Source organism: Choloepus didactylus, chromosome 3, assembly GCF_015220235.1.
Source record: "Choloepus didactylus isolate mChoDid1 chromosome 3, mChoDid1.pri, whole genome shotgun sequence".
In the NCBI taxonomy this organism is placed as follows: domain Eukaryota; kingdom Metazoa; phylum Chordata; class Mammalia; order Pilosa; family Megalonychidae; genus Choloepus; species Choloepus didactylus.
Window position 1 is genome coordinate 191,963,119 of NC_051309.1, and position 14,170 is coordinate 191,977,288.

Below are 14,170 nucleotides of genomic sequence, written 5' to 3' on the forward strand. Positions count from 1 at the left end.
GAATTATGAGGTCTTATGACATTTTAAACTAATTGGTGCTATTTTATAATTAAATAATTTAATTAAATTGTAGGTGAAATTAATGGATTTCTAAGAGAGAAAATCCAGTTTTCCTATTTTGTATGCCATGGGGTGGCAGGAAGCAAAGTTGTTTCTGACATACTAAACATAAATTTTCTTTTGATGGTAGAAAGGCTGAGCCTTCTGCAAGCAAGACAGGTATTGAAGAACAGCCTGGTTGGATTTGATTACTGACTCTGCTGCATCCTACTGTAAGAGCTGGAGACGTCCTTTAGCTTCTCAGTCCCTTGGCTTTTTCATAATTATGTGATGCTACAATATTTAAGCATTGTCTTGTGATATGTTAAAACTTGGGGAGAATTGAGTGCAGCAGGATAAAATTAGATTGCACTAATTTGTCATGTGTCCAAATGGTATTTTTATACTTTCTTCATTCCAGACACTGTGCTAAAAAATTGGATATAAAGAAAAGAAACAAAAATCATACATTCGAGGGGTAGCATAAGAGATTAATATTAAACAATTTCTTCAATAAAAATCACAAATGTTATAACAAGGAAATACAGATTTATTTCTGTTAATTTTTTCTTAAATTATTGAAATTTGTGCCCCATTAACATAGTTTACAACAAAGGGAATTTAAGATCTACCCCAGGTTATTTGTGGGAAAACATATTAACCTAGCCATATGCCTATGCTTGCTGTGGAAGCCCACAAAGCTAATGGGCTCTAGGACAAACGTTTCGGAGACATTTAAGAAAATATGCTGTCAAAGACATGAGCTTCCTGTCTCAACTCTACTTTCTGAGATACCTCCATCTCATCAGGGCTATAGTGGAAGTTTATACAATGATTATGTTTCTTGCCTTCTGGTCCCTTTATATTGTAATTCTAGTTTTTGAGGTATATCTAATAACGACTTTTGGAAAGTTTTAACCTCCATTTGTCTCAGGGCATGTATGAAGTAGGGTATTAGTAATTACCTTTCTTATCTGAATGGCATCCATGATGAAAGATGCCTAAAGAAAACAATTTATTTTATTTAATTCAATCTTTCAGAGTAATAACCTTTTGAATACTGATGCTAAGAGCAAGGACAGCTTTATGCAATTTGTGGCAAAGATTAGTTTTCCTATGATTATCCAAAATCCTGGTTATGTATAGAAAAAGCTCTCATCTCATCAATGATGAATGAAATAAGGCTCAACCTGTCCCCTGACTTTTCTCTTTTTACATATAAAAACAAAGCCGAGTATCTTTTATACTGGCTTTGAGTGACAGACTCAGAGAGAAGAGCTATATTGCAAAAGCAATTAGGGTTCAACAGAAGAGAGCTGTCAAGTAGGGAAAAGTCTGAATTCTTTTATTGACCTTTAGAATCCTGTTTTTGCTAAATGATACCTTGGCATCATTATGAAAACATTAATTGCCTTGCCTGAATTAATTGCTTTTTCATTTAACAAATACTGCATGAATTTCCACCTGTAGTTGTTAGTGACCTAAATATTTTAGTCATCTTTTTCTGAAAGAGTCGATGAAAAAATTTACTTAAAGTTCATAAAATAACTTTAAAATTAACAATTGAGTAAGCCCTCTTAAAATAATTAAGATTTCAATTTTGGGTCATTGGACTTTTAAATGAAGATGCTTGACATTTGCTACATTGCAGAGACAAAAGAAGCAGACAAACTCTGTGAACTTTGAGATAATGAACTTTAACTTTAAATGGTTTATGCAAGTATTTTTAAATAGTTTGGATTTATGGTACAAACTCCTTATGTATATTTATTCTGTAAATTAAGTTCCATTAAAAAAATTTGTAGAGAGAATTTTTCAGATAGAAAACTGGAAAGGTACAGTGCAGGCCCTCAGCAAAATTATGTCAGAAATTGATGCCATGGTAACTAGGCTCTCCTGCACTCAGTTCCTCTTGGGTATCTCTTTCCACTCTTAACAAGGCAAGTTTGCAGAAAAGAATCCAGCATCTATGTCATAGTGAGAATAAGTCTGGCAACATTGCCGTCTACCTTGGGAAAAAAGAAACAAACAAATAAATGTTCATATTTCTATTTCAATTATTGGAATATAGCTTTTCTTTCCAGTTTTGTTTACCATTTCCAAAGAAATTACCACTAAAGAAAAATATTTAAAGGAAGAGTTCTAACCCATAGCACTCAAAATAGAACAGACTTGATGTTCTCACTTTAAGCCCAATTATAAATTAATCCTTTTCTGTGCTCTTGGAGGCAAAAGAAATTAGTAAAAAAGAACGCTGAACTTGAGGCTCTCCCTCTTAATATTTATTTTGACCCTATAGAAATTACTACCCTGAGCCTCAGTTCCCCTATATTTGAAGAGATTCTATTAATAATATGTACCTTGTGGACAATGCATATAGAACTGCAGAAAGATTAGCAGAGAGAAGTTGTTTGAAAAGTTTTATTTAATCCAAACTCTTTTGATTAAAACATATTAAATTTATTTATGTATTCAAAGCATCATAATTGCCACTAACAAAACAGAAGACAGAGGTTGTGTTTTTCTTTTCTTTTGTATCCCTGCAATTCTCAAAACAAAACTGGAAACTCTCAGAGATTTTTACTCATTTTTCAAACTATTTTCCTAAAAGGTAAAATTATGAAATTTGATCTGAATATACTAGAGAAAAATTGAGGAAGATGTTCTAATAAATGAACACTCTAAGAAAAATTCCCCAATTTTATAGTCACTAATTGAAAAAATAATTGTGATAATTGAGTAGCCTGGTTACTCATATTCTTTTTCATAACATAATTTGCCAAAAGAGTTCAAATGAAATAGTTTCTAAGGTAAATTATCTCAATCATGATTTATAAAATAATGGGCTATTTGCTCTTAAGGCAAATATTAATTGAATTTTAATCATTCTAATTATGTTTTTTTATGATAATTTTTCCTGGAAATCTTATGGTGTAAATTTAAGCAACATTTATTAGATTTGCATACCTAAATTATTTCCTATGGAAAGCTAGTGGACTCGTTTTCTCAACATGTACCAAATACTGCAGTAATGCTAAGAGATATAATATTTACTATCAATAATTCTTTTTCAGGCATATAGTGTCATAAAGTTTTAATTTTCCTATATTAAATTCTATTAACCACCCAAAAAAAATCTGAGCTTGAACGTGAGAGAGGTTATTATGGGGAATATGTCTAACTCATAGCCACAAGGCACAGAATTAATTTAAGACATGCTTTGGGGAGACATGTAAATTATTTATAACATTATATGCCAACTCATCAAAATTAGGTTATGAAAGATGGCCACAAAACAGTTTTCTGGCTACATTTCCTCTTTCCCAGCATCACTACCTTCTTTGCTTTCTCTACTGATTACATAGGTGTTTGTATATGTTATTCATAATATATAATCAGTATATATTATTATAATTATTCTAAATAATACAAATAACCAGATAAAATTTGTGTATATATATGTGTGTGTGTGTGTGTATCTTTATATAGATATATATATTTGCTGTACAATACTGATTTGATGATGGCATATAAAGAAGAGGAGGAGAGAAGTAATGGAAAGAAAAACCTCTTTCAATCACCATAGGATCTCTGCTGCTTCTAATCCTGACACTTTGTATCCTATACATTCTGTCAGAATATATATGGTTTCATCAACCTTCTTTCTACCCTCTATCTTTAAAAAGATACCCTCTATCTTTAAAAAGCTGAGGCAGCTTATCAAAAATCATACAACAATTAAAATTAGCAAGTTCAGGGCATTCAACTAAAGGGAAAATTTGAGTAGAGGAATAAGAAGAGGGTAATGGTTAGTTAAGTTCACAAAAGTGTTACATACTTACTGGAAGTGGACTACAATTTTGTTTCAAGTTTCCTGAAAGCCATATAAAAACACACAAGAAATTACAAGATTAACAGGCTCCATAACACTCCAAGTACAGGTGAAGAGGGAAGGTAAGAGAAGAAGGCTCTAGAAAGAAGAATTCACGTTTCCCTTGAGGCTCCTCCTTCTCGTCCTTCCCACAAACACACTCCCAGGAGTTACGCTGGTTGTTGGTGACAAGTAGGGTGTGGCAAAGGCATTTCAGTACTCACAATCCCTCTTTCCTTTTCCACAACCCATGCTCCTTTCCATAAATACCTGCTCTGAAACTCCGGCCCAGTCCTGTTCTTTATCTCACTCAGAGAATCCATTGATATTTTTTTCTCAAGCATCCACCTCATTCTTTGCCCCAAAGTCCTTATACCAGCTCCTCTCATCCTAATTTCTTGTTTCTTCCTTATATTGACTCACCCACTTCACCTCCTAATCCTTTCTCTTCCCTGTGTCAAAACGAGAATGTAGAACACCAGCCCGTACATTACGCTGCAGGATGGAAATTGGGTGTAAGAAGACATGTTCCTAAAATCTTTGCTCTCCTATAAAGGGAAAACAATATTTTCTATACCTGGCCTGAATTCTAGGATGTTTCTAGAGGAATTTCTCAGCATTCAATTAACAACACTCTAAGATTTCATGTTTGTCTCTGAAATATGTGACATTTAAAAATACCATATGGACATGTGAGAATATTTCAAAGAGTACAATAAGGGCTTCTGAGAGTACACCTTTCCCAGGTGTCCAAAGTACCTCGGTATCTTCTGCTAAATTGCTTTTGCATCAATGTATGTGACTTTGCCATCCTGATATGAAGTGATGATGGAGTCTCTGAAGATTTCATTAAAAAAAAGGAAGGCTATAGAAATAAATATTCTGATACTTTTTTCTGTCTTTGGTTTTACTCCTGGCTTTCTCAAAAGCTAAATGAAGTCGAGATTCACAAACACTATTCAGATATTTTATGTAAATATTGTGCTCACCTAAAATATCTAGATAATTGTTGTAGCAATAAGGAAGATTTTTTCCATAAATTACTTCAACATTTACTTCAATTCTCTGTTTCTCTTTTTATTCATAAACATAGACTCAAGTTTTGTAAACAAAGTAATAATTCTTTATAATTTATAATGGAAATACTTTTTAAAAATAAAATAATTTTATGATGAGCTGAGAACCCTAAACCATTAAAATATTAATATTATAGCATTATATAATACTATAGTGCTATACTATAGTAACAATGCTGACAGAAATTAAGATAAGAGAAAAAAAATTCACGCTCAGTCTTGGACCATCAAGAGATCAAGTTAGTTTAGCCTGTTTTGTGCTTTCTTTTAGAATTTGCCCAAAGGCTTTACAATCTATATGTAGCTAAAATCAAAGGTTAACAATTATTTAAAGTAGTACTGTTGTTTTTCCTGTTCTACCGATGGGTAATTTAAAAGTTTAATTATCTCATTACATGGCTAATACATTATAGTACTTATTTCTTAAGTACTTATTTATAGTTTAGAAAGAAAAAATGATTAATTTTCTAGTAATATCTGACAATCTAGAGATTCACGATTGGAGAAAAATGCAATGCCACTTAAACAAAAAACTCAGCTACAGATTTTTAAAATTTATTATCTTTTACTTCTTTGTCATACAGTTCTCTAGGCTGGAGGTGAAACTTTCAGGATATTGCAAACTTTGGGAACATCAATTATTATAATTTTATTATATTTTATTCTTTGAGGCTATTGATTCTACAACATATTCATGAACTCTTCCCTTATTTGTTCAACCATAGTCTTAACTTCAGTCTTTTCAAAGTAAACTTTTAGTAAATTCTAGAAAAATGTTTCCAAATGAACTCATAAATTAATAAAAAAAAAAGTTTGGCTAGGCTATATTAAAATAAGTAAGAAGTTATTACAGCCACACATAACCAGTATCTCTTTTGTCTCATCCCTCCAAATGGCATTACCAGAAATAGGTTCTGAATTATCTGGCAACTGAGCTGGGGGTAAGGGCAGTGGAAGAAGGGAAGAGAACAGACTGTGGACCACTGCTTCTCTCCTCCTCCCCCTCCTCCTCCTCCTCCTCCACCCGTCCTTCTCCTCCTCCCCCTTTTCCTCCTCCTCCTCCTCCTCCACCTCTTCCTCCTCCACCCCTCCTCATTCACTCCTCCTCCTCTTCCTCCTCCTTCTCCTCTGTGCTCTTCTTCACTATGATAGGTGTACAGGATGCATTTTTAATAATTTTTTTCACCAGGAAGTTAATTTGCCTCTAAGCACACTTGTATGAAAATTTCAATTGTATACTAAATTGAGATGAACTTCTGTACATGTGGGAGAAATAGCTGATGGGAGAAGAAAAGTAAGAGTTTACAGACATACTAGATATATCTTACATGTCTCAGAAATGGCTCTATATTTCACAGAAGTACTGGATATGGTAAGTACATAATAAACCAGACAAATAAAGCTGAAAAAGTTACAGAGCAAGGTGATTTGAAAGCAATCATTTTTTTCCTCTTAAGTTTCATAATGTATGAATATCAGTCACTATGTGTTGGACATAATACACTGCAATTGGTTATCAAAGGCTCAAAAACTTCTTACATTCAGTTATAGTAATATTATACTAAATTATAGTAATATGAATCCATTGTTTCCTCTGTTTCAGATACTAGGCTTTAATTATCTTTTTAAGTTAATATGTCCAGAATCCTCTGAAGGAGACATTGTAACTTCTGTTTCATAGATGACCAGCCTAAGGCTTAGTTGGTTACCTTATTTGGCCAGTTTCACATGGCTAGTAAGTGACAGGCCTGAGAACACTGGAAACTATTGACATTGTGACTACAAAGTGGAAAGAGCACACGGCAGAAGAATTACTTGGTACCAGGTCTTGGTTAGTGTCAATGAAGTTCTAGAAAACAGCAGATGTGAAAGTCTATGTAAAAAACTTACATCCTTAGATTAAGGCAGGCAGTATTAGGCCAAAATAGTTGAAATAGAAGAGGAAACTCTAAGTGCTTACTGTTTTAAAATTCTAGTTTAAATCCATTATCTCAAGACCTGTAGTCAGCTAATAATATTTTTGTTGCTGTATTATAAATAATTATAATTTTGTTATATGAGTTTTAATTGCCTATTCTTTTAAGAGATATTTAGGAAGGACATTTTATCTACTAAGAACATTATTTCAGTTTTCTTGGCTGTTCAAATACCATGCAATAAATTGGCTTAAACAAGTAGAATTAAATGGTTCACAGTTCTGAGGCTGGAGAAGTCCAAATCAAGTTCAAATCAAGGCCTCATCAAGGTGTAATTTCTTCACAAAGACTGGCATTTTGGGGCTGGCTGCCAGCCAACCTTGGTCCATGGCTCCTCTGGCATGTGGCAATGAAAATGACAGCATCGCTTGGCCTCTCCCTTCCTTTCTAGGTTCTGTTGAATTTCAGCTTCTTGCTTCTTGTGGCTTTCTCTCTATCTAAATTTCATTCTGCTTATAAAAGATGCCAGTAATAGGATTAAGGTCTCTCCTGATAGAGTTGGGCCAACCCCTCACTGAAGTAACCTCATCAACAGGTCCTACTTATAATGGGTTCACACCCACAGAAATGGATTAAGGTTAAAGACACATTTTTCTGGGGTACTTAGCTCCAAACCAACATAGACATAATAGCACAGTTTCATGATGACTTATTTAAAACTATAACAGGAGAGGCGATAAGCTGGCGGCATAGAGAGGAGTGGAAGACTCTTAGTCCCCCCCCAGAACAATTCATAAATGACAAAAAACTAGTAAATAACCTGGAATAACTGCGGGGAGACAAACGTGACTGTCCAGTCATCATACACCAACCTGAATTGGGAGGAATGCCAGAGATCGCAGCACAAAATCTGTAAGTAAAACTGCAGACCCGCGCTGAGAGCCAAGAGCCGAGAGCCCCTCCCTCACGGATGCCTCGCAGTGCTAGAAAGCAGCACTCTCCCAACAAGCTAGTGTACCTCAGCCCAGCTCCAACTGGGGTTTTAATATTAATTGCTCAATACAGACAGCGAATCCCCAACAAGCAGACAGAGGCTTTTGGTGACAACTGACCTTGGGAGAGTCGGGAGACATGTCTGTCTCAGGACAGGGAGCCCAGAGGATCGGGTGCTGTCTATGGCTGATGGGTGAATCTGGGAGCTTTCTGTCCCTTTCTCTCTGTCTCTGGAGAAAGCCTCAGCCATTCTCAGCCTGCAGCACTTTGCAGTAAAGAAAACCTCAGCCATTTTAAAATCAAAACACTGATCAGAGTCAGAGAAACAAAGAACTTACTGATATGTAGATGACCTCTCTGGAGGGGGCAAAGCTTCCCAAGAGGAAAGGGAGGGGCCCAGCTCTACTGCCTGCCTTACCTGAACCAGACCCCAAAGCCTGGGGGGAGGAGAGCCATGGGCCACACCCTCTTACACCAGCTTGTGACAGGCTGACAGGTGCACCTGCCAGGCAGAAAAGCACAGGGGTGTCAATCCTCTAAGAAAAACCATCAGGGAAACCAGATACTGAATATTTCCTCCTTCTGTGACCTGAGCCTGTTCTCACCTGTTTGGGGTGGCCTAGGAGGTCAGATGCCTAGACAACAGAAAACTACAGCCTACACTAAGAAAAATGAAGTTATGGCCCAGTCAAAGGAACAAACATACACTTCAACTGAGATACAGGAATTTAAACAACTAATGCTAAATCAATTCAAAAAGTTTAGAGAAGATTTCGCAAAAGAGATAGAGGCTATAAAGAAAACACTGGGCATACATAAGGCAGAAATTGAAAGTCCAAAAAAACAACTAGTAGAATCTATGGAAATGAAAGGCACAATACAAGAGATGAAAGACACAAAGGAAACATACAACAGCAGATCTCAAAAGACAGAAGAAAACACTCAGGAACTGGAGAACAAAACACCTGAAAGCCTACATGCAAAGGAGCAGATGGAGAAAAGAATGAAAAAATATGAGCAATATCTCTGGGAACTTAAAGGTGAAACAAAGGATAAGAATGTACATATCATTGGTGTCCCAGAAGAATAAGAGAAGGGAAAAGGGGCAGAGGCAATAATAGAGGAAATAATCAATGAAAATTTGCCATCTCTTATGAAAGACATTCAATTACAGATCCAAGAAGCACAGCGCACTCCAAACAGAAGAGATATGAATAGGCCTATGCCAAGACACTTAATAATCAGATTATCAGATGTCAAAGACAAAGAGAGAATCCTGAAAGCAGCATGAGAAAAGCAATCCATCACATACAAAGGAAGCTTCATAAGACTATGTGCAGATCTCTCAGCAGAAACCATGGAGGCAAGAAGGAAGTGGTATGATATATTTAAGATACTGAAAGAGAAAAACTGCCAACCAAGAATCCTATATCCAGCAAAGCTGTCCTTCAAATATGAGGGAGAGCTCAAAATATTTTCCGACAAACAGACAATGAGAGACTTTGTGAACAAGACACCCGCCCTACAGGAAATACTAAAGGGAGCACTACAGAGTGATAGGAGAAGACAGGAGTGCGTGGTTTGGAACACAATTTCGGGAGATGGTAGCACAGCAATGTAAGTACACTGAACAAAAATAACTATGAATACAGTTGAGAGGAGAAGGTTAGGAGCATGTGAGACACCAGAAGAAAGGAGGAAAGATAAAAACTGGGACTGTGTAACTCAGTGAAATCTAGAGTGTTCAACAATTGTGATAAAATGCACAAATATGTTCTTTTACAAGGGAGAACAAGCAGATGTCAACTTTGCAAGGTGTTAAAAATGGGGAGGCATTGGGGGAGGGATGCAATCAATGTAAACTAGAGACTGTAACTAACAATCATTGCATTATGCTTCCTTTAATGTAACAAAGGCAATATTCCAAGGTAAAGGCAGATAAGAGGAGGGGATAGGGGAGGCATGTTCGACACTTGACATTGGTGGTGTTGTCTGACTCTTTACTCTACTTTGATTTAAGGTCGTTTTCCTTTTGCTGCTTCCTAGCTGTCGTTTTTTTTTCCTCTTTCTTTTGCCTCTCTACCTTCTTTGATTCTCCCTCCTGCCTTGTGGAAGAAATGTAGATGCCCTTATATAGATAGTGGTGAAGGTGATAAACACATAAATATGTGACCATACAGAGAACCATCGATTGTTTACTTAGGATGGAATGTATGGTGTGTGAACAAAACCATCTTTAAAAAAAAAAAATGTGTTGATGACAAAACCTCGAGGGCAATATACTGAGTGAAATAAGCCAGACACATAAGGACAAACATTGCAGGGTCTCACTGATAGGAACTAATTATAATATGTAAACTCATAGACATGAAATATAAGGTACCAAGATATAGGACGAGGCTTAAGAATGGGGAACAGTTGCTTAGTATGAGCAGAATGTTCAACTAGGATGAACTTAAATGTTTGGAAATGAACAGAGGTGTCAGTAGCAAGATGTGAGAATAACTAACAGTGCCGAATGGTGCATGAATGAGGTGGAAAGCGGAGCTCAGAGTCACATATGTCACCAGAAGGAAAGTTGGAGGTCAAAAGATGGGAACGTATAATACTGAATCCTATGGTGGGCAATGTCCATGATTAACTGTACAAATATTAGAAATGTTTTCCATGAACCAGAACAAATGTATGACAATACAGTTAGAAGTTAATAATAGAGGAACATATAGGGAAGAAATATATACCTGTTGCAAACTATATACTACAGTAAGTAGTATTTCAACGTTCTTTGATAAACAGTAACAAATGCACTATACCAACACTATGAGTCAACAATTGAGGGGGTTGGTTAGGGATATGGGAGGATTCGAGTTTCCTTTTCTTTCTTTTTTTCTTTTTTCTTTTTTCATCTTTCAATTTATTTCTTGTGTGGAGTGATGAAAAGGTTCTAAAAATTGAACAAAAATTAAGTGTGGTGATGGATGCACAGCTGTAAGAGGGTACCAGGGGCAACTGATTGTACCCTTTGGATGTTTGGATAATTGTATGGTATCTGAACAATCCCAATAAAAATTAAAAAGGAGAAAAATATATATACAATGGGAAATATGTTTTAAATTTCTGGTAAGTTGCTGAATGACATCCGTTTCCCTGATTTAAAACAATATATATAATGGGAAATACATTTTAAATTTCTGGTAAGTTGCTGAATGACATCCTTTTCCCTGATTTAAAACAATCTCCCAATTTTTGGGAACATCAATGGGGACATCAGGGTCATTCAGGCACAAGTACTTTCTTCTTATTTATTGTTCTTCTATTTCTGCCTAACCTGGTTTCTGTCTTATTCTCTGATTAGATCCCAATGATATTAAATATTAGTATTTACCTCTAGATATATTTTATACAATATCTAACAAAAAACAAATGCTTGCTAGGTTGTCAGTAAATATTTATCCAATTAGCACCTATAATTCTTTTTCAGTATACATTTATAAAAAGCTTTTGTTCCAAATAATAGAACCTGATATTTCTTGTCCCAGGTAGTCCTGAGAATATCTTCTTTATACTGGCCCATTTCTCTGTCATAAAGTCAGGAAAAAGGACCTTTTCCAGAAAAAATAATATATTTATGTGCCAATTCATAGATACAGTACTATAAAGCTAAGCCTCATAAGGCACAAATATCAGGATAGACAATCTCCTGTCTTCATGTTTAACCTTCATGCTGGACTTCACACAAATTGTTAAAACCCCATTTTTTAAAGAAATTTTTCTCAAACATGTAGTTATATTTCATATATGGCTTAATGTAATGAAATTAATTGTTACATTAGGCTTAGTACTGTTAGAAATTGTAACAAAAATTCATTTACATAGAAAAATACAGTTTGTATTCATAACCTGTAGGAAAAAGAAAATTTAACTAACTCCTTCCAAAAGCTATAGTGATGATGTTTCTACTTAGGCCACTTGACATTCCTTGACCTTTGTTATCATGATGACCACCACCCATTTAAAGCATCTACATCAAAAGGCATTTTAACTTCAGAGAACAACTCAGTCACTAAGTGCCCATATGGTGTTGCTTCCCCAAATCATACATGACCCCCAGGAAAAATTGGGGGGATATACCATCTTAAATTCTACAGCATAGAACCCAGTGGTAAAAGCAATATGAAGCTCAGTTGGGACAATGGCCTACTTATCCAAATAATTCAGTTGGGTGATGAGCTTGACATATCACATAGACAGACTAGAACAGTGAAAAGCTAAGGATATTTGCTAATGTATATCTGCGAAGTGAAGACTTAATCTAAATTTGGATTTTGAACCTATGGTTTCTCCAGGGTATTTATACTGAAAATATTTGAGATAGAGATTACTAATAAAACTTTTTGTTTTTAATAAACCACTTATGTGGTTATGATTGACCACAGCATAAGATTTGAATGGAGCTGAAAGGATTGTCTGGTTCAGACCTTCATCTCCAGGCAAGTCCATTTCTAAGCCATGTTAGAGCAACATATAGAAACTATGAAAAAGAAGAAAAAAAAATGCCCGATGTGTATGTTTGGTATATTGCTATGTTATTCTAATAGATTTTTGAAACTTGAGCTTCACTGTACTTATTTGTCACATGAGGAAATTTTGCTTAACATAAAAATCAGCAATTGAGTTACATTAAATTTACAAGAAAATCTTAGCTATTGGCAGGAGGACCACTAAGGTTTATAATATTTTATGAAAGCCATTACATCCCAATTAAAAAATAAATTATTGCAAATGGAAAAGAAGCAATATAATTAACAGAACCATATAGCATGCTTGATTTTTGTTTAATGTAAAATTGAACATTGATCTTTTATGGTCACTAATTTCCATCTTCCTTTTACCTTCCCTGTAGTTTTCAATATATTTTTTTAAAATCCACACCCTTTTCACGTTTGATTAACATAGCCCTACTTTTGCTAGTTGAGTCCCTCCATACTTGAAAAGAAATGCTAGACAAAACACAATCTATCCAGGAAATTCCTAAGCTCTAACCTTTCAGGGTCAGAGAAAGCAGCAGTTTGTTTTAGAAAGTGACCTCAGTTCAGCACTTCTCCAAACAAAGCTTCAGATGTTATCTGCATATTGTCTCAGGAGACTGCACTGCTAGCCCGTACACAGACCAACAGTAGCATGTTTTACCACTTCTTAACTTTCTCTGAATGCCATTCATAGGAAAGAATCTCTGTGTGTACATACATTGATTCATTGTTTTCTGAATATTTTAATATTAATTTTGTATTTTGTGTAACCACTGCAGAACATCATATAGAATTTACTTGGAGATTCTTGAGGATGTTTTTAAAATTCCATATTTAGCAATAGTAATCTATGAAAAAACATAACAAAGAAATGCCAAACTCAAGTTTATAAAGCTAAGGGTTTTGATTTTAAATTCTTAATTAAACTGTATACAGGATATAATATATACATATATAATACTGTTCTAAAACTCGATGGTTGATATGTTTGACAGATACCAATTCTGAAAAGAAAAAAATTATGGAAAAGTCTTTCAGGGTCTTAGTTGACAAGATATGTTAGGCTTCTTAAAATTACAGAATAATGTCAGTGTCTTGGAATATTTTTATAACAATAATTGCCAGTTTTAGAAGACAACTGGCAAAGTAAAAAAAAAATTAATGCACATAACATGAGATAGACAATTTGAGAGTTTTACTTCCTTCCTTGTGAAGTTTAGTGAAAATCACTCATAAAATCAATGTGGTTTGCTGGGATTGAGGGGAAGACTTGCAGCAAATTCTATAAATGTGTCAAGAAAACAACAATTTAACTTCTATCTATATGCTGTAAAAGCAACTTCACAAAGGTGCTTGCTGTTTTATACATCATTTTCAACCCAAAAGCCCAAACTTAAAGATCCCAACATGGCACCAGCTGTAAAAGCACATCTGCCAGTTTAATTTAGATTGACAGCTTCCTATAGTCAAGGAACAAATTTCAAGTCTTAAAGACTACTTTGAAACTTTTAGTCTAAAAGATTGTCACTTCCCAAATTAATTTTAACTGAAAAACAAAAGGTTAGAATCAATATCTAGAAGTTTAGGACACTTCACTAAGCATATTGTAGGTGTACAATTTCATTATATATTATTTCTCTTAAATTGTTTTCTCCTTTGGATGCAATTTGATTTGTCTTCAATTTATCAACTATAAGCTGCATTTAGACAATTCTCAATTAATCTGTCAAATTATAATTTGGAATA